The sequence below is a fragment of the Jaculus jaculus genome, chromosome 8, assembly GCF_020740685.1.
Source record: "Jaculus jaculus isolate mJacJac1 chromosome 8, mJacJac1.mat.Y.cur, whole genome shotgun sequence".
NCBI lineage: Eukaryota > Metazoa > Chordata > Mammalia > Rodentia > Dipodidae > Jaculus > Jaculus jaculus.
In genome coordinates this window covers 75,837,210-75,860,536 of record NC_059109.1, presented here as the reverse complement: position 1 = coordinate 75,860,536, position 23,327 = coordinate 75,837,210, and the positions used below count along the sequence as shown (strand labels likewise).

Here is a 23,327-nt window from a genome sequence, read left to right as displayed (position 1 = left end):
TTCTGCACCATGGCAAAAACTCCTGTTTTTAGCACTCGCCTGTAGCAGAATTTATTTTTAAAGTGGTGATATTTATATCACTGGATGTCGACATTAACACCAGCAAGCTTAAGTCACCTATAAATGTCAAGGGCAGCCTCCCAAGGAAGCATAGCTGTGACGTAGAGCAGACGCACAGGAGCCAATGGAATTATCACCTTCTCTCCTCCTTAGGAGATCAAAGACACTGTCCTCTGTCAAAGCAGAACAGTGACAGAAATAGTGCTTCCTTTAGCAGGTCTTCATGACTGTGTTTGGTGGACTGTGCACAGTGGAAAGAGTGGCTTTTCTTTGGTTTCCTCCTATCCAGAGCCTTTTGAACACACACACACACACACACACACACACACACACACACACACACTGTGTCTATGTCTTCATGAAGAGACAGGAGAGGATACAGCAAGCTGTGTTTAGTAGTGGATGACTTCCTATCCCATATATATGATATCAGATTCATTCACCAGAGTGAGAGAGTCAGGTGAACTCTGTGAGCTGGAATCTATTTTAGCCAGAGTATCTTAGTGTTTCAAACTAGGAAACTGAAGGTAGTCTGGAGACCCTTTAAAGTCTTGGGGGGAGGGGAGGTAGATAGCGGAGGACATAAGCATGAGGACCTGACTTTAATCTCTAAAACCCATGTGAAAAGCTAGGTATGGCTACCCATGCTTGTAACCCCAGCACTGAGTGGGTCGTGACAGGAGGATCACAGGGGCTCCCTCATCAGCTTATCTAACTGAAAAACAGGAAGCTCCAAATTCAGTGAGACCCTCTGTCTCAAGCAAATAAGGCAGAAGAGCAATAAAGGAAGACACTCAACATTCCCCTCTGGCCTCCGTGTGCATGATGACAAGGTGTGCACATATGCACACATGCACACGTGTGCACATGCACACACACCCACACACACACTCATATACCATACATATCTGCACATATATACACACCAAAAAAAGTCTCAGTCCTTTTATGACTGCTCTTTATTCTAGCCTTTCTCCACTCTATCTCTCCCTGCTGGTGTCTGAAAACCCAAACCAGTGCTTCCATCCCACACAAGCAGGAACACTGCTTCTTCCTTCAGCACAATTTAAATTCTATCCTAATTGTCAGCCCTAGGCTCAGGGATAGAGGCCAGCTGGTGGAGAGGACCCAGTCAGCCAGACATGCATTCAAATGCCACTTTCAGTGTTTGCCAACTGTGGATGCTAAAGAAAGGAAGAAACCTCTCTGAGCCTTGGTTTTCTTATTGATTGGCAAAAGAGCACTTTCTCACCAAGGCAAGGGCTGGAGGCAAGGTGAGGTTCAATGTGGCTTCAAGGAAGTGACATCTAATGCAACTATGGAGACTTTTGATTGATGTCTTCCAGTCTACATTTTGTCTTTCATTTTTTGTTCTCTCCTGTTTTCCTTATTCTGTTTCCCTTTTCCTGTCTTCTTGTGGGTTTAGGGAGGGTTTTTAATATTGAAATTTCCTGTAACCAGGGATTGTTTTCCTAGACACATCTAGGTATTCTCACTGGTTGCTCTGGGCATCTCAACCTGCATATTTGATTTTGGATGCCATGCCACGTGGAAGGTAGAGACCTTTTCTCTGTGTCTTCTCTTAATGTAGTAGTTCATGTGTGTGTGTGTGTGTGTGTGTGTGTGTGTCTGTGTGTGTGTGTGCGTGTGCGCTTATGGAAGCCAGAAGACAATCTTGGGTGTTATCCTCAGACCTGACATTCATCTCCTTTGAGACAGAGTCTTTCGCTGGCCTGGAGCTCACCAGTTAGACTAGACTTGGCTAGAAAGCCCCAGAAATGCTCCTGTCTCCAGAACATGGATTACAAGCATACAAAATTCAGTACTTTATCTCTGGATATCAACTTGACAAGATGTAGAATCAATATAGAAAGAAATCTCTAAGCATGCCTAGAAGGGATTTTTCTAGATTAGGAAAATCTAGAAAAAAAGAGAACCTACCCTAACTATGGGAGGCACCATTCAGTGGACTGGTGTCCTCAACTGAATAAAAAGGAGAAAGTGAGCTGAGCACCAGCCATTTGTCATTGTTTTGTTCCTGACTGTGAGCTGAATGGGTCTGGCCACCTAATGCTCCTGGTGTCATCCCTTTCTTGAAATTATGGACTGTAGTCTTGAACTGTAAGCCAATATATACCTCCACTTCCTTCCTAACTTACTTCTTTTCTTTTGGTCACAGCAATGAGAAAGTAACTAACAACAACAACAAAAAAGTGCCAAAAAGCAAAGCCATCACTATGTTATACATGTTACTATGTAGTTCCTAGGCCTTTGGAACTGATGCTAGAGGAATATTGATCTTGGAACTTTGGGCAAGAAATATAAATGCTGTAAGGAGGGCTTAACGAGCCGTTCTGATGGAAGCTTGGGGACAAGAATGCTAAGAGAAATGCAGACAGTCAAGACCTGGCTCATAAGGTCTCTGAAGAGGGGAACAAAGACTATGTCAGGAACTGGGCTAGAGGAAGTTCATGTCATGCTGGAAAAGAGCCTAGCTGTACTCTGCTCACATCCTGAGAACTTGAATGAGGCTGAATTAAAGGGAAATGGACTAATTTGTTTGAAGGAGGAAATGTCAAGACAGAATAGCATCCAGGCTGGGGCTAAGAAAGCAACTGTATTTGCTAAAGAGAAATCTGTACTGCACTGGCACAATTGGAAAGGTGTCTTGAGGGTAAAACTCCACCCACCAGAAGCTTTATGAAGTGAAAATCTAAACTCACCTGAGGGAAGAAAGTTTAAACTGAAAAGATTTCCTGCTGGAACACAACCACCTAGGGAAACATTGCTCCACCGCCAGTCTTTAAGGTACAGAGGCCGCTGCAGCGGTGGTCACGGACAGACTACATACAGCCCAAGCTGGCAGAGGAATCTGGGGGCTTCATCCACATATTTTGGAGGAATGAAAGATGCAATATTGAGGAGGTAATAGAGTCCTTCTCAATAGTTCCACAGAGCCATTGAGCCCAGGCAATGTGTGGTAGGGTCAGAGTCCATGTAAGGAAGCCCTGAGGGACCATTGCATGAAGCTATGAAAATGAACTGTAAATTGCAATGCAGAACCCAGGATGTTGGCAATGCCAGAACTATAAGATGTCTGGCAAGGAAAGATGAAAGTTCAGAGTGGAGCTGCCTCAAAGAGAGGCTACGGGTGGTACAGACATCAGAGCAGAAATGGTGGAGCAAACCAACTCCTTTGGAGTTCAAATGATTTCATTTTATTTTAAGATTTTTTAATTTATTTACGAGAGAGAGAGAGAAAGAGAGAGAATGAGCGCATCAGGGCATCTAGCCACTGCAAATGGACTCCAGATGCATGTGCCACCATGTGAATCTGGCTTACATGGGACCTGGAGAATAGAACCTTAGGCTTTGCAGGCAAGTACCTTAACCACTAAGCAATCTTTCCAGCCCAAATTATTTCATTTTTAATGCCAGATATGAAGCTGTAAGGTTTGCCCTCATAACTTTGTTTTGCTTTGGTCTGATCAATATTTGCTATCCATTTCTCCTTATTGGATTGGGAATGTTTACTCTTTTTATATTGGATGTACATAACTATACTTTGATGTTGAATCTCACAGAATCTCAGAAGAGACTCTGCATTTATATAAATCATTTATATAAATTTTTGAGTAGTGCTAAGACTATTAAAAATCATGGGCACTTTTAAAGTTGGACTGAATACATTTTGCATTAAATAGCCACAGCCTATGGGGACAAAACATAGAAGGATATGGTTACAAATGCTATGTTTGAGTATTAAGTTGTCAGGGGTGGACTCATAATGCTTAATTTCTAGTTGCCAGCTTGACAGGATTCAGAATAACCATGGAGACAAATCTCTGTTTGTGAGGAAGTTTCTAGGTTAGATCAGTTGAGGTGGGAAGGCCCACCCGAACAGTGAATGGCTCCATCCCAGAGACTGGGCCCTCCTTGGCCTCTTACGCACACTGGCATAGAATAAATCTAGGGTCAGTTGGCATCTCCACACTTCTGTAAGCAAGCCCTTGCCCTGCTATGTAAGTGACCCCAATAACCTCATTGGTTTATACAAACTGTTTTGGTACAAGCATGCCTTACTCTGTCATCTGTCCCATATCTGGGTTGTTCAACTCTCCTCACGGGGAAAAGTTTCACTCAGGCTGGAGAGATTGCACAGTGGTTAAGGTGCTTGTCTGCAAAACCTAATCTGAGTTTGATTTCCCAGTATCTACATAAAGCCACATGCACAAAGGTGGCACACATGTCTGGAGTTTGTTTACAGTGTGTAGAGGCCTTGGCATGCCCATTCTCTCTCTCAAATAAATAAATAAAATATTTTTTAAAGTTTCACTCAACATCAGTGAGCCCTACTTCCTCAACAAAAGGTGAAGTAGTCAGAGCTGAGTAATAGCATTTCTGACAAGTTATTCTGGTACTTCTGTCTTCCAAGCAGACACTAATGTATTGATTAGACTCTTCCAGAAGCACGGTGTTGGAGTAGAGATGTTGCTCAGTGGTGGAGTACTTGCTAGCATGTGCAAGACCCTGGGTTCAATCCCCAGTATCACAATAAATAAATACCAAACACACACACAAATAGCACCTGACCATCTATCAGCATTAGTTGAATGAGTGTCTTCAAGTGTGGGCTTTTTCAGTCAGGACGGTCACTTTGGGCTGTGCAGATCTGCAGGAAGTCAGTGTGCAAGGTGAACCACCCTTTCTTCTTAAGCTGAGCTCCTTTCTAGCTCTTCAACTAGAAATGGCCTTCCAGATCTCCACTGTGGTAACTGAAAAGCAGTGTGTCAAAGGATCCACTTATATAACTAATCAGAAGGCTTGGAGAAGAGGTGCCTAGTCTTTGGCTAAGTTGAATGATCAGGGCATTTGGAAACAGAAAACCCAGCATATAAATGTGACCAGTGGATAATCTGGTGCAGATAGACACAAGTGTCAGAGGACACAGCTCCAGACTGCCATCACACCATGATAACAGGATACAAGCCTTCTTTGCTTATTGAATGTTACACTTGCATCATCATGGTAGACTTGGAAGACAAGAAGGTGTCGGGTGTGGGGGTCATAGAATTCAGATACTTGACTGAAATGACACAGTGATGGATGTTTCACTATCAACTTCCAGCATCAGCCCAAGGAGTCATTTCCACTTTCTGCATAGTCCATCAGTGAAGTTACTCCCCAGTGTTGGTAAGGATATCCCAGCATCAGCTTAGAGTCCCTGCTATCTCCATGCACTGTCTCCAACCCAAAGTGATCACCAGCTCCTATCCCTCAGGGTCCCATCACAGTACATGTCCCCTGCGATTAGACAAGCCCACCTCCAGACCCTGTGACTTCCTGACTACACTTTGCTTCTCAACTCCACCAATAGCCATCAGTGGATCCTGTGGACTTTGCCTTAAGCTCAGATCTAGAACCTGGCTGCTTATCATGCTAGTGTTTCAAATTCCATGGATTGAGTGGAATCTCAAGTTTTCTTCTCCAGTTCCTACCAGAAAAAGCACTTCTTGGATTCTTCCTTTGTGTGGGGCAACCTAATCTGATCCATTCTCCCTCAGTTTTTCTGTTTGTGGTGCAGACAGTGGCTGCAAAATACCATATGTCTTTGGCTGTCCTTGCCCAAAAGTGATACCCCAAAGAAAGAGAACATTAGGGTGCTATGTCAATGTTGCTGAAAATGATCTTTCCCAGGGTGCTCAGTACCTCTCATACAATGTTCCAAGTTCATGGCAGCATACTTCATGATTTGTTGTTCTGGCCAAAGATCAAATCTCTTCTCCAAAGAGATGAGGTTTGAGTAATGACTCATATTTCCATTTATATCCAGTCTCCCAGGCAACTTGGGTAGAAATTTAACTCTGAGAATAGCTTTCCACCCTCCCAGCCTGCATGTTGAAATTCTCTCTTGTCTTAACTCATAGCTCCACTTTCATCATACTGTTCAAGCTTCCTTAGACATGACTGTTTTGATCATGATATGCTTGAAGATGATAAAGGCACATGTGCTGTATGTGGCAAATCCTACATATTAAAAGAAAAAAAAACAATTTTATTTTATCAAAAGAGGCTGTAACAACTCAGGAGAGATAGATGTGGGGAAGGTCATCAGACCCCAACCTGAGATCTCAGGCATCCCCTGTGCCAGCTGACTGCAACGACCCATGAGGTCTCTTGACCTAAGTGGGAGATAGAGTACACAGAAGGTAAAATATCAAGGGACATATAGCCCCACTGAAGTGCTTGCTTGAGGACTCCATGCTCTTTAAGTAAGCCCTCCTCCCAAGACAGGGAGGAGGATCTCTAGGAGATAATATTAAAATAGGGAGCTCTACCTAAGGAACCTTGGGGAGGTTGTCATCCAGGATGGGATGAGTGTTCTCAGTGGTGTGACTGCTCTGGAGCCCCCGTGCTCTGTAAGTAATCTCTCACCTGAGGCTGAGGAAAGAATATCCATGGGAGTAATCCCAAAATAGTGAGCTTCACCTAAGCGGCTGTGGGGAAGTTGTCATGCAGAATAGGCTGAGAGTTCTCAGTGCTGCAGCTGCTCTGAGGTACTCATGCTCTGTAAATAAAGCCTTCACCCCAAGACTGAGGGGAGCCATCTGAGGAGGTGATCTTGACACAGGGAGCTCCTTGAAGCAGCCATGGGGAGATCATCATCCAGGATGGGATGAGACTTCTTGGTGGTACAGCTGCCTTAAGGGCTCCACATTCCTGTAAATAACCCCTCATCCTGCTCTGTAAGTAATCCCAGTAAACTCACTGATTTACCAAACTGGTATTGGTGCAATCCTACTTTGGTCTGCCATTTGAGCCCTATCGGGGGTTAAGGCATGTGTTTGCATCTCCCCAGGAAAAAAGTTTGCTGTAATAACATGTATAGATGATGAACTCATCAGTTTTCAAGGAGAGAAAGAGAGAGGGAGGGAGAGGGAGAAAGAGAGAATAGGTGCATTAAGACCTTCAGCCACTGCAAATGATCTCCAGATGCGTGCACCACTCTGTGCATCTGGCTTTACATGAGAACTGGGGAACTGAACCTAGGTGGTTAGGTTTTGCAGGCAAGTGCCTTAACCACTAAGGCATCTATCGAGCTCCAGTTATTTTTAAAAACAAGAAATTAGAGCTAGGGAAGCTCAATGAGTAAAATGCTTATCAAACACACATGATTTGCAGAACCTGGGTAAGAATGCCAGGTAAGGAAATGTGCATCTGTAGAATACCTAAGGTGCCAGGGGAGGTCAAAGCAGGAGAATCCCTAGAAGCTCAAACATCAGCTAGCCTGACAAATGCAGTAGCAAACAAGAGATGCTGCCTCAAGCAAGGTGGAAGGCAAAGACCACCACAAAGGTTGTCCTCTGGCCTCCACACATATGCCGTGGAAAACAGAGAAAGAGAGAGGAAGGAAAAGTGAAGGAGAGGGAGAGAGACAGAGAGAGGTTAAAATAAAACAGGAATTGCTGGGTATGGTGGTGCACACTTTAATCCCAGCACTTGGGAGGAAGAGGTAGGAGGATTGCTATGAGTTCAAGGTCACACTGGACGAGAGTGAGACCCTACCTCAAAAAAAAAAAAAAAAAAAGCAAAAAGGACAAAAAAGAAAAGAAAGAAAAAAAAAACCCACAATAATCAAGAGGGTCAGGAGGGTTTTGATCTCACTGGCCTGAGAAGGGATTCAAGTCAGTGTTCTCCCTCCCAGGAACCACTGGCCCCATTTCAGTCCAATCTGCTTCCCTGAAGATTATATTTTGAGAAAAAAGGGATCTGCATTTGCAAACAGTGGTTGAATTGGCTGTCATCTCTCAACCAGCACTCAGTGCCTTGCAGACACACTGTGAATCTCAGAATGAGCTGGCCATCAGCCAGGCGTGTCCTGTTCTACTTGAGCAGCAGTTTTGTACAAAATGACAGTCAGAGGGGTGTCAGCCCACAGAGATCTCCTTGGCTTTTAGTAAATCAGACATGGAAAGCAGGTTGGTTTTCAATTCAGACCTTGACAGGAAGACAAGTCTCTCCCTGCACAGTAGCAGGTGCTGTGGCAGGGCAGATGGCTTCCTAACAGGTGAGGTCCACCTCTGACTTGAATCAGGGGACCAGAAGGGCTGGTCTTCAGCATCCTCAGCCCTGCATATACCTCCAAACTGTTGTGACCAATAAGCCTTACTGCTCAAGAAAAGACCAGTTTAGTAGTGTCACCTATATGACAAAAATCCAGTAGAGCATGGAAGCCCCTATGCTTTCCCTCCTTGCTGACTGCCACTGTGTATGAGCCTCATGATGGCCTGCTTATGGATGCTTCCTTGGGCCAACTGAGTTTATCAAGTTCATTCAAAGACACTGGATACAGCAGCCCCTGTGGGCAGTGGTCACCTCTTTCCATGTCCTTGTCCTCTGAGTGGCCATAAGGAAAAAGGCAGATCATAGTCTATGCCTCAAGAATTTGAAGACACTCCTTTCTTTCCACCTGCAACAGAATAATATCCCCCAAAATAAACACCCCACTTAATGCCCATTTCTCCTTTCTCATTCTTTTGTAGAGTAGAGTCCTTTGAGAAAGTACTCTGCCTGTTCCAGAAATCTGGAAGACGCCTGGGCAGGTTGCCTGGCCCAGCCTCTGGATACCCTCTTTGGGGAATAAGCATCCTTCTCTGCCCATCCCTTAGCCATCTTCCCATCACAGCCATGAGGAAGGAAACTTTGGGTAGCACCTAGCCCATCCATACCATGGGCACCACACAAACACAGTAGACCTGGCCACACAGAGCTCACATCCAGGTGGGTGCAGGAGATGTGTGAGCAGGAAGGAAGAAAGTAGACTGAGATCCAGACAAGAAAAAGGCTGTAGGAACAATGTACAGGGCAGCCAACGCTGGACAGAATGAAGAGCCCCAGCCAAGCAACTCCTAGAGGAACAAGTCACTGGCTTATGCCTGGGGCTTCATGGGAGAAAAGCAGCTCCCTTGGGAAGCATTGTGTCAAGCACAACTTCCTGCTCAGCCAGTCAAACACCCTTGGGCTACACTCATGCCCCACAAGAGATCGTGGGGGCAAAAAGAGCTCTAAGGCTGACCACACTGATCAGAGCTCACCCTAGGCCTCCTTCTAGTCTGTCCTTCCAGGCGTATGCACTCCTGGACAGGAGGGCCACTAGGGAGAGATGCCAAGCAGGGCATGGAGTCTGAACATGTGCAGGGCTTGGCAAAGAGCCAGTGCTGAGGTCCAACACTGAGGCTAGGCAGGAAGGATTCCCTGGGGTAGACAAGAGACATAGTTATTTTCATAATGAGGAACCTCTAACCCTGAAAGCCACCAAGAGATTCAAGTGCTCAAGCTGAATGACAGGACCAGGCTTTCCACTTCTGACCCCAGAGCCCGAGTTTATGCTACCAGCCCAGAAAAGGGGACTTTGTGGGCATTGTTACATGAAGAGTCTTGAGGTGGTAGTCTGTCATGGTCACCCAGGTAGCTTCATATCTACTCGAGTGTGACAAGAGAAGGGCAGAAGGAACTGCTGCATTGCTAGCTTAGAAGGTGATGGGCAGGGTCATGAAGGGCCAAAGCTGGAGCAGCTGGGAAGACTCTCCTGAAGTTGGAAGGGCATCATGTCCCCACTACATTTGAACACTAGATTTTAGCCATAATACATGTGTACAATTTTAAGACACTGACCCCATGGGGGATGACTGGTTTCAGAAGTGATAAGAAGGATGGTATTATTGGCATTTGGGGCTGGATCATTCTTTGCCATTAGGCCCTGACCTATGCAAGCACAGCAAGGGGTGTTCAGTGGCACCAGAGGTCAGTGTTCCCTTTCCTGGACATGCCAGTCAAAACGCATATAGCCTGACCAGGTATCTCTTGGACCAATAGACCAATCTAAAGTGGTCTTTCTGTTCACAGTTGTGAGTTAGTGCTGGATATCCAGGAGTTCAGGGCCATCCCTCCATTCAACTAACAGAATGTTTTTCTGGGTGCAAACCCTACCAGCAAGAGTTTAAAGAGGTGGCCTGTGTTCAGGAGAGCACAAAGTGGGCAGGAGGCAGTGAGTGGCTTGAATGTCTGAGGTGGAATCTCTTCTCTTAAAAGTGTCCTGAGCTCAGAGCCTGAGGTGAGGAGCAGGTCACCCAGGGTGGCCCAGGCCTGTGTCCCGCAGAGGGCTGTGGGGTCAAGTAAGCATGCGTATCTCAGTAACTGTCTGACATCAAGAAGCTTCTGCTTACCTGGAAAGCACCATTCAACATATAGGACCAACTGTGAGCAAAGGAGATCTTTCATTTTTCATCAGCAAACAATTAACAGGCCATAAAATGCACTGTCCTAAAGTGTGCAATTCAGTGGTTCTGCTACATTTACAAAGTCTGCCACCACTCCTAAGAGAACCCTGTCCCCTCCCTTTCCCTGGCAACAGTGAGACTGCATGTGCCTCCTCACCTGGTGCTTCACAGGTTCCCAAGTACACTGGCACTAGTCACAAAGCCCCACTTGATCCACGGTGTGTTGGTGAAGGCCATTCCAAGAAACACCAATGAAAAACATGAACATGTGTGCTAGTTGGAGAGGCCAGAAATGGTCCCTCTTTCTTTTAATTTCTCACAATAACAACACAATATTTTTTAAAATTTCATTTACTTATTCATGAGAGAATGGCAGAGAAAGAGAGAAAATGAATGGGTGTACCAGTGCCTCTAGCCACTGCAAACTCCAGACACATGTGCCACCTTTCGCATCTGGCTTACATGGGTCCTGGTAAAGTGTTTGCTGCACAAGCATGAGTATCTAAGTCAGATCAATAGCACTCACATAAAATCTAAGCTTAATGACATGTGCCTGTATCCCAGCACCAAGGAGGTAGATACAGGAAGATCCCTAGGAGTTCTAGCCAAATAGGTGAGTACCAGGTTCAGTGAGAAATCCTGTCTCAAAAACTAAGGTGGAAAGTGATTGAGGTAGCACTCAATATCAACCTATGGACTCCATACACACATGTGCACATAACACACACACATTTATAAATAAAAATGCTGAAGAATTCTCTTGGCTTAATTTTGCAACATTTACAGCAAAGTGCCTCTCCCACTGACAGGGAAGGTGCCCCATCCATCAGCTATTGGAGAGTATCACCCATTTGCCTACCCTTCTTAAAGCAACACCCAAATGTGACCATTCTGTTTATGAGAAAGGCCATGAGACATCTGAAGGCCAGTTTGGAGTTTATGAAGGTTGGAAACCCAGCATAGATGCCTCTGGTCCCCAGTCTTCCTCCTCCAGGGAGCACTCAATTGTGCTCAACATCCTCCCAGATGGAAATAGGTCAGCTTTGAGGTGGCTTCCAGAAACATTGACTTTTGTTTTTGAATTTTTCACCACAAAAGAATAAAAGTGGCCTCAGGTGTCCTGTGCCAGAGTCTTTGGCTACTTGCTGCTCTGGGAGAGCAGCCCTATTCACCTGTTGTACTGGCCCACAGGAGAGTCACCATGCACAAAGTCACCCTACCTTCAGGACCTGTTCTAGGTTCTCCAGCTTGGCGTGGAGCTAGTGGTTCTCCTTCACAATCGAATCACACTTTCTGGTCACCACAGTGAGCTGGTGGCAAAGCCCGACATGTTCTGCCTTCACCTGTGAGCAGAATCATAGGAGAATAAGGCCATTAGGACCTACTGGGACAGAAGTGGGTGCTGGTCTCCATGAGCACCTGCCCTTCCTCTTGAAGAACAGCAAAGAGCCCTGAGTTCCTCTGCAGAATCTCCTACCCTCCTTTTCAATGTATGTGAACTGCCAGGGGTCCAGTCCAGCAGGAATGGACCCCCAGAGCCTAGGTGTGGCCCATCTGAGCACACAACTTCCTCTTTCAGCCTCCTCTTCCTCCTCTCCCACAGCCTAAGGATTAGTTCCAGCGGGGAGTGTAACCCAAGCCTGGCTAATGAGCGGCACCCTATCCCCTGGAAATGATGATTGGCTGAAGAAATCATGTGACCCTTGTGTAAAAACTTAGGAGGAGACTCTTCTCCCTAGTGAAACTGGGAAGTTAGAGACTATACCAGTACCCACCACAAGGGAAGAGTCCATCTGTGGACAAAGCCAGTAAAATGGCCGCATGCAGAAGGAAAGGCAGGACCCTGATGGCATCTTTTGAATACCTATAACCATTTGTACCTGAAGCTAATTTCTACTCCATTCACTTGAGCTACTTTGAACCATTTACTTTTGGTTGTACCAGTCAAAGTCCTAACAGATACCATGTTACCCAAACTGCCTAGGAGTACTAATTCTAAAAGCTTCACCCCATGTTGGCATTGGATTAATATCTGATAACAGACCTTACTCAACAACTGGTCTCTCCCGTGGCTTCTCAGAAGCAGCATGCCACTCACTGATGCGTTTCTGTTTTGATTCCATTAATTTTCAGAAGAAAGCCACATATCTCAACCCAAAGGCAGTCTCAAACTTCTTTGACTCCCCCTCAAATGATAGAACAGAATTACAGGCTCAATAACAGACTGTCAGGAAGTCATGTTTTCCAGCTACAAAAGTCCCTGCTGTCTCAAAGACTTCACAGGTGTTCTTTTAACCTGACAATTTCCCTAGTACCAAGAGCAAGGGAGGCAGACATGCAGGCTCCTGCCTCTCCTCTATTGGTCAGTCTTCCAGTCCAGCACCCACCCAAACCTAGCCAGCTGCAGGGGTAGAGAACCCTAGTATACTGTGCCAAGGTGTGACACTCATGGTCCACTCTCAAGACCACAGTATACCTCTTAAAGCCAGCATATTCTTCTCATAGATCCACTTGGCCTTCAGAGAAATCAATCCGATGCTCCCCTGTGAATAAAAAACAAGGACCATAGAGGTTCTGGATACCCAGAGGCTGGGCCATACCCCATTCCTCTGTCCTAAGTACAAGATAGCTGAGAATCGCTCACATGTGCATGATTCTTTTACACAAAATAGGAAACAACAGCTGGCACGGGCCATATGCTTTCCCACTTAGCTTCACAAATCCAAGGTGTCTGCCTGTGTCATTCTTGCAGATATCCACAATGTTCTCATTAAGCTAAAAAAAGGGAAATCACAAGGAGGTTGTATGATCATAGTAGGCTATTTTGTGGCTAGAAATGGACTTCGTAATGACCATGGACTCTGCGAGCAGCCTCATGGGATTTACAGGTTGCAGTTTGTAGGTGCCTGGAGTGCAGACTCTGTGATCCACCCAGAACCTGACCCTCAGACTGGTGCACTGACAGGCCCTTGAGCTGCCCTGACATTCAGACACAGCTCACACCAAAACCCAGCCTCAGGGCAGCCTTGCCACCATTTCTAGTTCATAAGATGGTGGAGCCTGGAAGAGACAAGTTTACAACACTTGGCCACAGCTACTCAGAGTAAAAGACAACTCAAACGTCAGCCTATCACAGGACAGCTGTCCTTAACCTGTCATAGGATAGTTGTCCTATCAAGGGGTGGTTCTAGGCCCCTCCTACCCCAGCTGATTAAGGAATCTGACTTAGTTTGTGAAATCAACTATAAAGGTCAACTATAAAGTGGTCAACTATAAAGGCCTACAAGCAGTGAGCACATGCTCTGCTCCAGAGCCAGGGTCCTGTTTCTGGCCATCCTTCCCTGCTGCCCAGCAGTTGCTTCACCTCTTCACCACAGCCTTTCAGACATAACACCTCAGGGTCAATCATTTGTGCACACACTTCAGGGAAAACACTAACCACAACCTCCTTACATCTGTAATTAAGAGCTCTGTTCACCAGGTGTGGTGGCACATGCCTTTAATCCCAGCACTTGCGAGGCAGAGGTAGGAGGATTGCTGTGAGTTCAAGGCTACAATGAGACTCCATAGAGAATTCCAGGTTATCCTGGGCTACAGTGAGACCCTACCTCGAAAAACCAAAAAACAAACAAACAAAGAGCTCTGTTAATTGATTTTGCTTTCCAAAGTGGTTGTACCATCCTGCATTCCCACCAACAGTGAATGAGTGTCCCTGCTTCTCCACATCCTCGCCAGCATTTATTTTCATTTGACCTTTTGATGTTGGCTATCCTTATTGGGGTAAGGTAGAATCTCATAGTTGTTTTAATTTGCATTTCTCTGATGGTTAGGGATGATGAACATTTTCTTAGGTGTGTGTTTGCCATTGTATCTCTTCCTCTGTGAATTGCCTGTTTAACTCTGTGCCCCATTTTGTGAGTGGGGTATTTGTCTTCTTATTGTTTAGACTTTTGAGTTCTTTGTAAATTCTAGAGATAAGGCCTCTATCAGTTGGATAACCTGCAAATATTTTCTCCCATTCTCTGGGTATTCTATTGGCTTTGCTTATTATATGCTTGTCTGTAAAGAAACTCTTCAGCTTCATATGATCCCAATGGTTGAGTGACTGTTTAAGAACTTGAGCCACTGGGGTTTTATTCAGGAAGTCTTTTTCCATTCCTATATCATGAAAAGTACTTCCTAAATTTTTTTCCAGTAGTTTTTGAGTTTCTGGTCTTATGTTGAGGTCTTTGATCCATTTGGATTTGAGTGTTGTGCATGGTGAAATGTGTGGATCAAGTTTTAGTTTCCTGCATGTGGTTATCCAGTTTGTCCAGCACCATTTGTTGAAGATGCTATCTTTTTTCCAGTCTATATTGTTTGGGCCTTTGTCGAATATCAAGTAGCTAAGTTGCTTGGCCCAAAATCTGGGTCCTCAAGTCTATTCCATTGGTCTATACTCCTGTTTTTATGCCAGTACCATGCTGTTTTTATTACTATGGCTTTGTAACATAGCTTTACATCGGGTATGGTGATGCCACCAGAGGTCTTTCTTTTGCTGAGGATATGTTTGGATATGTGAGGCCTTCTGCCTTTCCATATGAAATTTGAGATCATTTTTTCTATCTCTGTGAAGAACACTGTAGGGATTTTAATTGGAATTGCATTAAATCTATATATTGCCTTTGATAGGATTGTCATCTTCACAATGTTAATTCTGCCTATCCAGGAGCATAGGAGGTCTTTCCATCTTTTGGAAAGCAATATGGAGACTCCTGAAAAAGCTGACTATAGAAATACCAACAGACCCAGTTATACCATTACTGGGCATCTACCCTAAAACCTTCAAACCAAAAGCCAGAGAGATTTGCTCAACCATGTTTGTAGCAGCTCAATTTGTAATAGCTAAAAGCTGGAATCAACCCAGATGTCCATCATTAGAAGAATGGATAACAAAGATGTGGTATATCTACACAATGGAATTCTATACAGCAGTAAGAAAAAAATGACATAAAGAAATTTGAGGAAAAATGGTTCAACCTGGAACAGATAATTCTCAGCGAACTTACCCAATCACAGAAAAAAAAAAAAATCGACACATAGTCTCACTCATCTGCAACACCTAACCTGAATCTGCCCAAGATGTCTTACATACCCAGCAAGCACCTCATGGACTAGACAATAAGATGGATGGGAGGGTGGGGAGGGAATCAAAGGGTGGAAAACAGTAATCTGGACCCAAACGGCAATGGTACCATAAAATTCTACTTCCTAAAAGACAGACCAAATGGCTGAACCTTCACTAGACCCTTACAGGAAACACCTGAACCACAAGACACTGGAGAGGGTAGGATCAAGACTGACCTAAATCTCCTACATCTTCCCTCCCTCCTTCTCCCCCTTTCCTCCTAACTCTTGTATATTAGTTATCTTTTCCCTCAATTTCTTAGTGGACACTGACCTGTAACTCCCACTTCCAGCTTGGGCCTACCATCCACAATGAGCTTTTGATCAGAGAAACCTACAAGGTTTCCCAAAACAATGACAGACTTCTGTCAGAGTACTTGATGACACACCAAAGGCCAGTGGTAAGACCCTATTGCTGAAGACTCCATACGCAGCTGACGCGTAAAATGGAATGACATGGCTGGAAGCCAGGAGAGAGTCAGTCCCCAGAGAGTCAGCATGTCTAGTGCCAGAAGGCACTACATAGGCGACTGGGGGAAATGACCAAGATCTGTCCAAGCAACACATTGTTTAACCTAATTAGCAACAAATAACCGGATGTGATGCCCACACAAGTGCAATAGTGGTACACAGCCATGGTGAGGAATCAATTGCTCTTGATTTGGCTAACTGATCCACTCAGTGGTACTAGACCCTTAGCTGGAGCTGAGAAACAAGTCAGAACCATACCCAAACACAAGCCCACTCTACAATATCAAGCTACCATCAATCATGGGATACAAGAGGGCCTAAACCTATCATACTGTCTATCAAAAAAGTAAGTGTTATCTCAGTTTTCCAGGTGCTAACTTACTCTCCGTTGGAGAATCTGCTTCTCTTTTCCAGATAGATGCAGATCCTAAGAAGAGAGCTGCCCCAACATACCTCAAAAGGGGCCCAACTGAAACTAAGAACAACTGGCAAAATAAGCAAGGGTGATGTTTTCCTGTGAACCGGATACCAGCACAAAGGGGAAGGAGATCAACACGGAGAAAAATCAACTCCTACCAAATCAGAGAGCCAGAGCCTCAGAGGCCCCCAACACCTCAGCATTGAAACAGACCAAAAATTAACCCAACATGGCTCAGGGAAATTTTGCGGAAGAGGGGGCAGAAAGAATGTCAGAGTCACATGTTGGGTCATGATTTGCAGAGACATTTATCATACTAATAACTGTGGGCTAACTCCACAATGCATGACCCATTTTCATTAACAAGGAGGGTCTAATGGGAGGGGGTAGATCACAGATGAGCCTAAATAATGGTACCAAACTGCCTGTATTTACTGAAAAGAAAACTAATAAATTAAATTTTAAAAAAATTTTAAAAAATGGATTCTGCTGTCTTCATTAAAGCTACCCAAAAGCAGACTACAACTCCAAGCAAGAAGCAGTTGAGGGCATGAGTAACCTAGAGTCTTTCTGGGAGAAGGCTTGTGATGAAAAGCCCCTACCCAGAATAAATCTCATACAATATGGAAAGCTGTCCTGGATCACCCCTCTTACCTCCCAGCTACTCTGGGATACAAAGACACATAGTCCAACCACTGACCAGAGCTCCTGTCTCCCATGATGTCTTTGTGCACTCAGCTAGCTCACCCAGTGCTTGTAAGAGAAAAGAGCTGTACCGGGCTGGTAAGGTGTGAGACAGATCTGGATTCACCCCTTGCTACTTTCTATTCCCATCTGGCCCCTTGTCACAGGCCCTTCTGACACCCCTGCAAAGCAGAGAAGGAGACACACTGATTTTGTGCCTCATGGCCTGTTTAGAAGGCCACAGGGAAGGCATCAGGGGTAGAAATTTCTGGCCTTCCAGGGAAAATGATGCTGAATTGCAGGTGAGTCCTACTTACAGGAGCACACCTGGTGGCTGGGGAAGGAGGCTGCACTCTTGTCTTTAGGGGGACACTGGCCTGGCTAGAAACCCAGAGGGCTCCCAAGAAGGGACTTAAGGACAGACAGAAAGCTCCAGGGGCCTGCTCTGCACCAGCTCCATCATCCTCCTGGACCTGGCATCGGAAATAAATACCACAATGAAGTCACTTTGTGATTCTGCGAAAATAAAACAGCTTCTGAGCTGCATCACAAAGCTTTCTTCCATGCTCATGGGTTTACCAGAGCCTTTCTGGCCGGCTGCTCTGGAAAGTGGGGCAATGAGACACACTGCCTGGGAAGCAGCGATATAGCCAAACACATTTATTGACAGAATGTCCATAAGAGTCACCATCTTGGGCTGGAGAAATGGCTTAGCAGTTAAGGTGCTTGCCTATGAAGCCAAAGGACCCACGTTCAATTCCTCAGTCCCCATGTAAGTCAGATGCCCAAGGTGACACATGCATTTGGAGTTCATTTGTAGTGGCTAGAGGCCCTGGTGTGCTCATTCTCTCTATATATGCCTGTCTGTCTCTCTCTCTCTCATTCTCTCTCTCTCAAATAAATAAACTAATAAAATTAAAAAGAAAAGAATCACCACCTCAACCTTTGTCAAGCATGAAATCCAATGATGTTAAATTTGCTGAGTTCTAAACCACCACCACCACCACAACCATGCCCAGAATTTTTCCCAGTCAAAACTGCCCCACTTAAATAAGGACACCAACATCGCCTCCCTCAGCACAAGCACCCTCCATTCCACATTCTGTCTCTAATTTAAACGCTGTACAGATCTCATATAAGCAGAGTCAAAGCCAAACCTAGTGTCACAGGCCTATCACCACAGGTACTCAGGGAACTGAGGCCAAAGGATCACAAATTCATGGCCAGCCTGGACTACAGAGTAGATTTAAGGCCAGCCTAGACAATTTAATAAGACAACATCTCAAAATAAAACATGAAAAAAGGGCTAGGGGTATGAGTGAGGGGTAGAATACTTGCCTAGCATGCATGAGGCCCTGTGTTCAATCCTCAGTATCACAAACAGGGGAATTGTATAGTATGACTCTTTTTATGGCTGGCATATTTCATACACCTTGATGTTACCAAGGTCCACCCATGCAGTAGCCTGTGAGAGAATTTTGTCTCTTTAAATATGAACAGAGAACAGAACTCAGCCAGTCTGGTGAGGGGGTGGGGCAGGCCTAAACACAAAGTACTAGCTTGCTGCTCCCATCTGGGCCCCCCTCCAGTGAGTCACTGGCTTCTTTGCTCTGACACCCCTGCATAGCTGAAGAGGCAGCACATCGACTCTGTACCTCAAAGCCTGTTTGAAAAGCCACACTGGGAAGGCTTCAGGGCTGGAAATTTCTGGTCTTAAAGAAACATGGAAGCTGGGTTGCACAAGGCCCACTGTGTATGTGTGTGCACCTCATTTAGTTTATCTCAATGCATATTTAGGTTACTTCAGGCTTGGCCCCTATAACATGTAACATGGGTTCACAAATGTATGTGTGAGCCCTGCTTTTCATTTTTTGTGCATGTGTACACTGAGAGGTGGATTGCTGGATCATATGTGACCCTGTCTTTAAATTTTGGAAGGGTTATCCCATTTTCCACTTGCATCAGCAATGCACTGGGATTCCTGCTATTATTGACATTATAATTTTTAGGGGAAAAGAACACATTTAAAAAACACCAAGCAGGTAGGCAATAAAAAAAAAAAAAGAGTGTCGGCCTGGAGAGCTGGCTTAGCAGTTGAGCACTTGCCTGTGAAGCCTAAGGATCCCAGTTCGAGGCTCAATTCCCCAGGACCCATGTTGGCCAGATGCACAAGGGGCCACAAGCGTCTGTAGTTCATTTACAGTAGCTGGAGGCCCTGGCACACCCATTCTCTCTCTATGTATATATCTGCCTCTTTCTCTCTCTGTGTCACTCTCAAATAAATAAATAAAAATAAACAAAAAAATTATAAAAATAAAAATTTAAAAAAAGAGTGTCAAAGCAAAAAACTTCTAATTTTTAGAGTAAAGTGTTAAATATCAGCTTTTCCTTGGCATATGACTTTGTTGAAGTTGTGAAATACACATTTTACCAGATTCTACCCCTCAGATCTACAAAAACAAATGTTGTTTTAAAGCTGGACCTGGCAGTATATTTCTGTCATCTCAGCACTCACAAGGCTGAGGGAGGATGTTAGGTTCAAGAACAACCTGGGCTCCATCATAAAATGCTGGCTCTAAAAAATCAAAAGCCCCAAAACACTCATCAGCAATTCAACTTATAAGAAGGGTCTTTGTGATGGTTTGAATGTAAAATGTCTACCATAGCCTCAGTGTTTGAAGACTTACTCTCCAGCTGGTAGCATTGCTCAGGAAGGTTGTTAAATCTTTAGGAGGTGGACCCTTGCTGGAGGAAGTATGCTACTGGGGGCAGGCCTTAAGTTGCTATAGCCTAGCCCTGCTTGATGTTCTTGTTCTTACTCCTTCCTCACTGCTAATGGCATAATGCACAGGCCCTTTATGCCCCATGTACTGGTAGCTGAGTTATGGAGGAGACAACAAAACATTGGATTCTTGGAGCCAAGAATTCTGGAGGAGAGACAAGCACAGCAGTGAGAATATGCTATGGTAAGAAAGGGGTGACAGAGACTGGAGAGGCTTCATAGTTAAAGAAGAAATTCAGTGGAAGGGGGTGAGGGAAGGAAGACAAAAGAGGTAATAGATTATAATCAAAATGCACTTATGTACATGTACGAAAATTATCAGTAAAAAGTTTTTGCAAAAACACAGATGGCATTTCTGATGATGACACCTGAGGTTGTCCTCTGAACTCTACACACATATGTGCACCCACATATATGTACACAAACACGAATACAAGTACACACACAAACAGGGGTGACAGGTTAGAAGACATAAGGACCAAAAAAGGTGTAGTCACATAGACAGAAGAGGTGAGGAAGTCTTCAAGCAAGTGGCCATGGCAACTTTACAGGAGGACTTTGAAACTGCAACTTCAATGCTAGGTGCTGGGATTGCTGGAAGATGAGGCAACAGAGTGTTCCAAGGTGAGAAATCATTAGGGATAAAACACTTTAGTACTTCAAGGAGAAAAATAATTGGATGGCTGGATCGCAGGTCACCAGAACTCAGTGTACTTTTCAAGCATGTGAGGTGTTCATCCAGGGAGGCATGTACAATGGTTTTCATCTCAAGATCACTTGAGCTGCTATGGGGAAGAGATCTTAGGCTGACTAGCTGGGAGGTGTATGGGTCAAAGAAATTGTTTCCAGGCCAGACATGATGGTACACTGAAGTAGGAGGATCATCATCAGTTCAAAGCCAGCCTGACCTACAGAGTGAATTCCAGGTCAGTTTGGAATAGAGTGAGCTTTAAAAAAGAAAAGAAAAGAAAAGAAAAGAAAAGAAAAGAAAAGAAAAGAAAAGAAAGAACATACACACACAAATAAACTTAACAATAAAAATATCAAACAACTTAATCAAAAAGTGGGGTAGAGAAATTAACAGAGAATTCTCAAAGGAAGAAATATAAATGGTCATTGTACACTTAAAGAGGTGTTTGACATCTTTAGTCACCAGGGAAATGCAAATAAAAACAACTCTGAGATTTTATCTCACTCTAGTCAGGATGACATACATCAAAAAATCAAATGACAAATGCTGGCAAGACTGTGGGGAAAGAGGACCTCTTACCCACTGCTGGTGGGAATGCAAACTGGTACAACCACTATGAAAATCAGTATTGAGTCTCCTGAAAAAGATGAAAATAGTTATACCACTTGACCCAGCTATACCACTGCTGAGCATATGCGCAAAGGCTCCACTCGTTACCACAGAGATACTTGTTCAATTACATCTGTCACAGCTCTATTCATACACACACACACACACACACACACACTGGAATTCTACATAGTAGCAAAAAAATGAAATCTGCAGGGGAAAGGTTGGAGTTAAAAAGATCATTATAAGTGAGTTCATGCAGACACAGGAAAACAAACACCACATGTATTCTCTCACATCTCACTTAGGAATTGCAATCAAGTGGAAAAGAGTGAAAATGTCAGGTAACACCAGAAATATGGGCATAAAACTCGAATGAAACCAGAAAAGAGAAGAAATGTGGTGAAGAGAGAGGAGGGGTTTCCAGACAGGTTGAGAGAAAGACAGAATGTCAGGTATGGGAGGGGGTTGGAGGGCTAGAGAGTGGGGAGGAAATTACACATGGAAACCCTCATTCTGACTAGAATTCTACAAGATAAAACCACCAATAAGGGGGAAGAAGGACAGTCTGGACAGAAGGCAGGAAAAGCTGAACCTTAACACCACAAACTCTGGCAAGTAATTCCCATACCCACAGTTGGGTTGCCCAACACAGTGAGCTGTTGGCCAGGAAGACCCATGAGGTCCCCCAAACAACATTGGCCATTGCCAAAACATGTGGTTACCTGCCATAGCTAAGAGGTAAAGCCCTATTGCTGAAGACAACACAGGCTGCAGTCACAGGACATTGGAATAGCATGCTGGAACTAAAAGGGAAACTAGCTCCCCCATGGCTAGCCTTCATAGTGCTAAAGAGTGCTAATGGGGCCAACAGAAGACAATGGTCACAACAGCATGAATAAGCAGGGGATCCTGCAGGCTATTACATCAGCTAGCCAGACAAGAAGTACACACTTGTGCTAGAGAGATGGCTTAGCACTTAAGGCACTTGCTGGCAAAGCCAAAGGACCCAGGTTTGGTTTCCCAGCACCCTATAAATCCAGATACACAAGGTGGCACATGAATTGGGAGTTCATTTGCAGTGGAGAAGCCTTGGCACTCCCATTCCCCCATCCTTAAATAAGTAAATAAATATACACGCTTATATAATAGTAGCATGCAGTCTGTACAAGTAACCAACTGTTCTCTGATTGGACACAAGGCCTGTTCATTGGGAAGGAATTCGTATCTGGTAGTGAAAACTAAGTCAGCATCTCATGGTCAGGGAAGAACAAGCTGACACAACAATAACCTTCTTCAACTTTCATACCCCCTTGAACAGAAACTGCTCTTGACTTGATTGGAGAATCTGTTTACATTACAGATAACAGTGAAAATGGAGGAGAGCCTAGGCCCACCAGATAAGACAATAAGATAGTGAAAGGCCCATGGGGAAAACCACTGGAGACCTGGGGAAGGGAACTCAGCAACACAGTACCCAGCACAGATTATCAGAGCAGCAGACGCAATAACCCAGCCAGCCTAGCCAAGCCCACAGTATAGTAAAGAGGGACCCAAGTGGGCACACAGCATAGAAAAGACTGAAAACCATCCCAAAAGGTAATAGGGCCTACTTACACCGGATCAGTACCTGACCCAAAGCCTGGTAGATAGGCCTGCTTTGGAAGTGCTAATCACACTTTCCACATCAGGACCAACAATGTGTTAGATTTGATTGATGGTCAGCTTTGTCATTCTTATATAAGCTGTATTTGGGGATTGTCCTTTGTTACTTCCTGATTTATAGTGCCTTTGTTTTCTTCTTCTGTCATCCTTAGGGGCAGGTTCTCACTAGGCCCGAGGCTGACCTGGAACCCTTTACAGACCAGAGATTTCAGCCTCCCAGGTGACAGGATTAAAGGTAAGGGGCAACACACACCCTTAAGGATTTTGACTTTGTAAGATTATGTTTGTTTTAATACCCACTCTTACTCCATGATGGTTTTGAATATAGATATTGCTCATTTGAATTTTAGAACTTGCCTTTATTTTTGCTCCACCCACCCTACTAGAATACTTGCATAGCAGGCAAATACAACATCTTGGGTCACTTCTGCTGTTAACTCTGGGAACAATATAGGAGACACACCTGGCATCTTAAGCACCTACTCTGAATATATATAACGC

The 23,327-nt window shown here is 44.5% G+C and overlaps 1 protein-coding gene across 16 annotated transcripts in view; it reads right to left on the bottom strand.

Moving 5' to 3' along the window:
• Window positions 1–23,327, bottom strand: part of Rimbp2 (RIMS binding protein 2) — a 247,665-nt gene that overhangs the window by 72,274 nt on the left and 152,064 nt on the right. For 15 of the 16 annotated variants that reach the window (XM_045156310.1, XM_045156309.1, XM_045156316.1 and 12 more), the window contains one exon: window positions 11,561–11,683. The exons of the other annotated variant lie outside the window; for it this stretch is intronic. The gene's annotated coding sequence lies outside the window, so the exon portion shown is untranslated. The remainder of the gene's footprint in view (window positions 1–11,560; window positions 11,684–23,327) is intronic. 16 annotated transcript variants of the gene reach the window in all.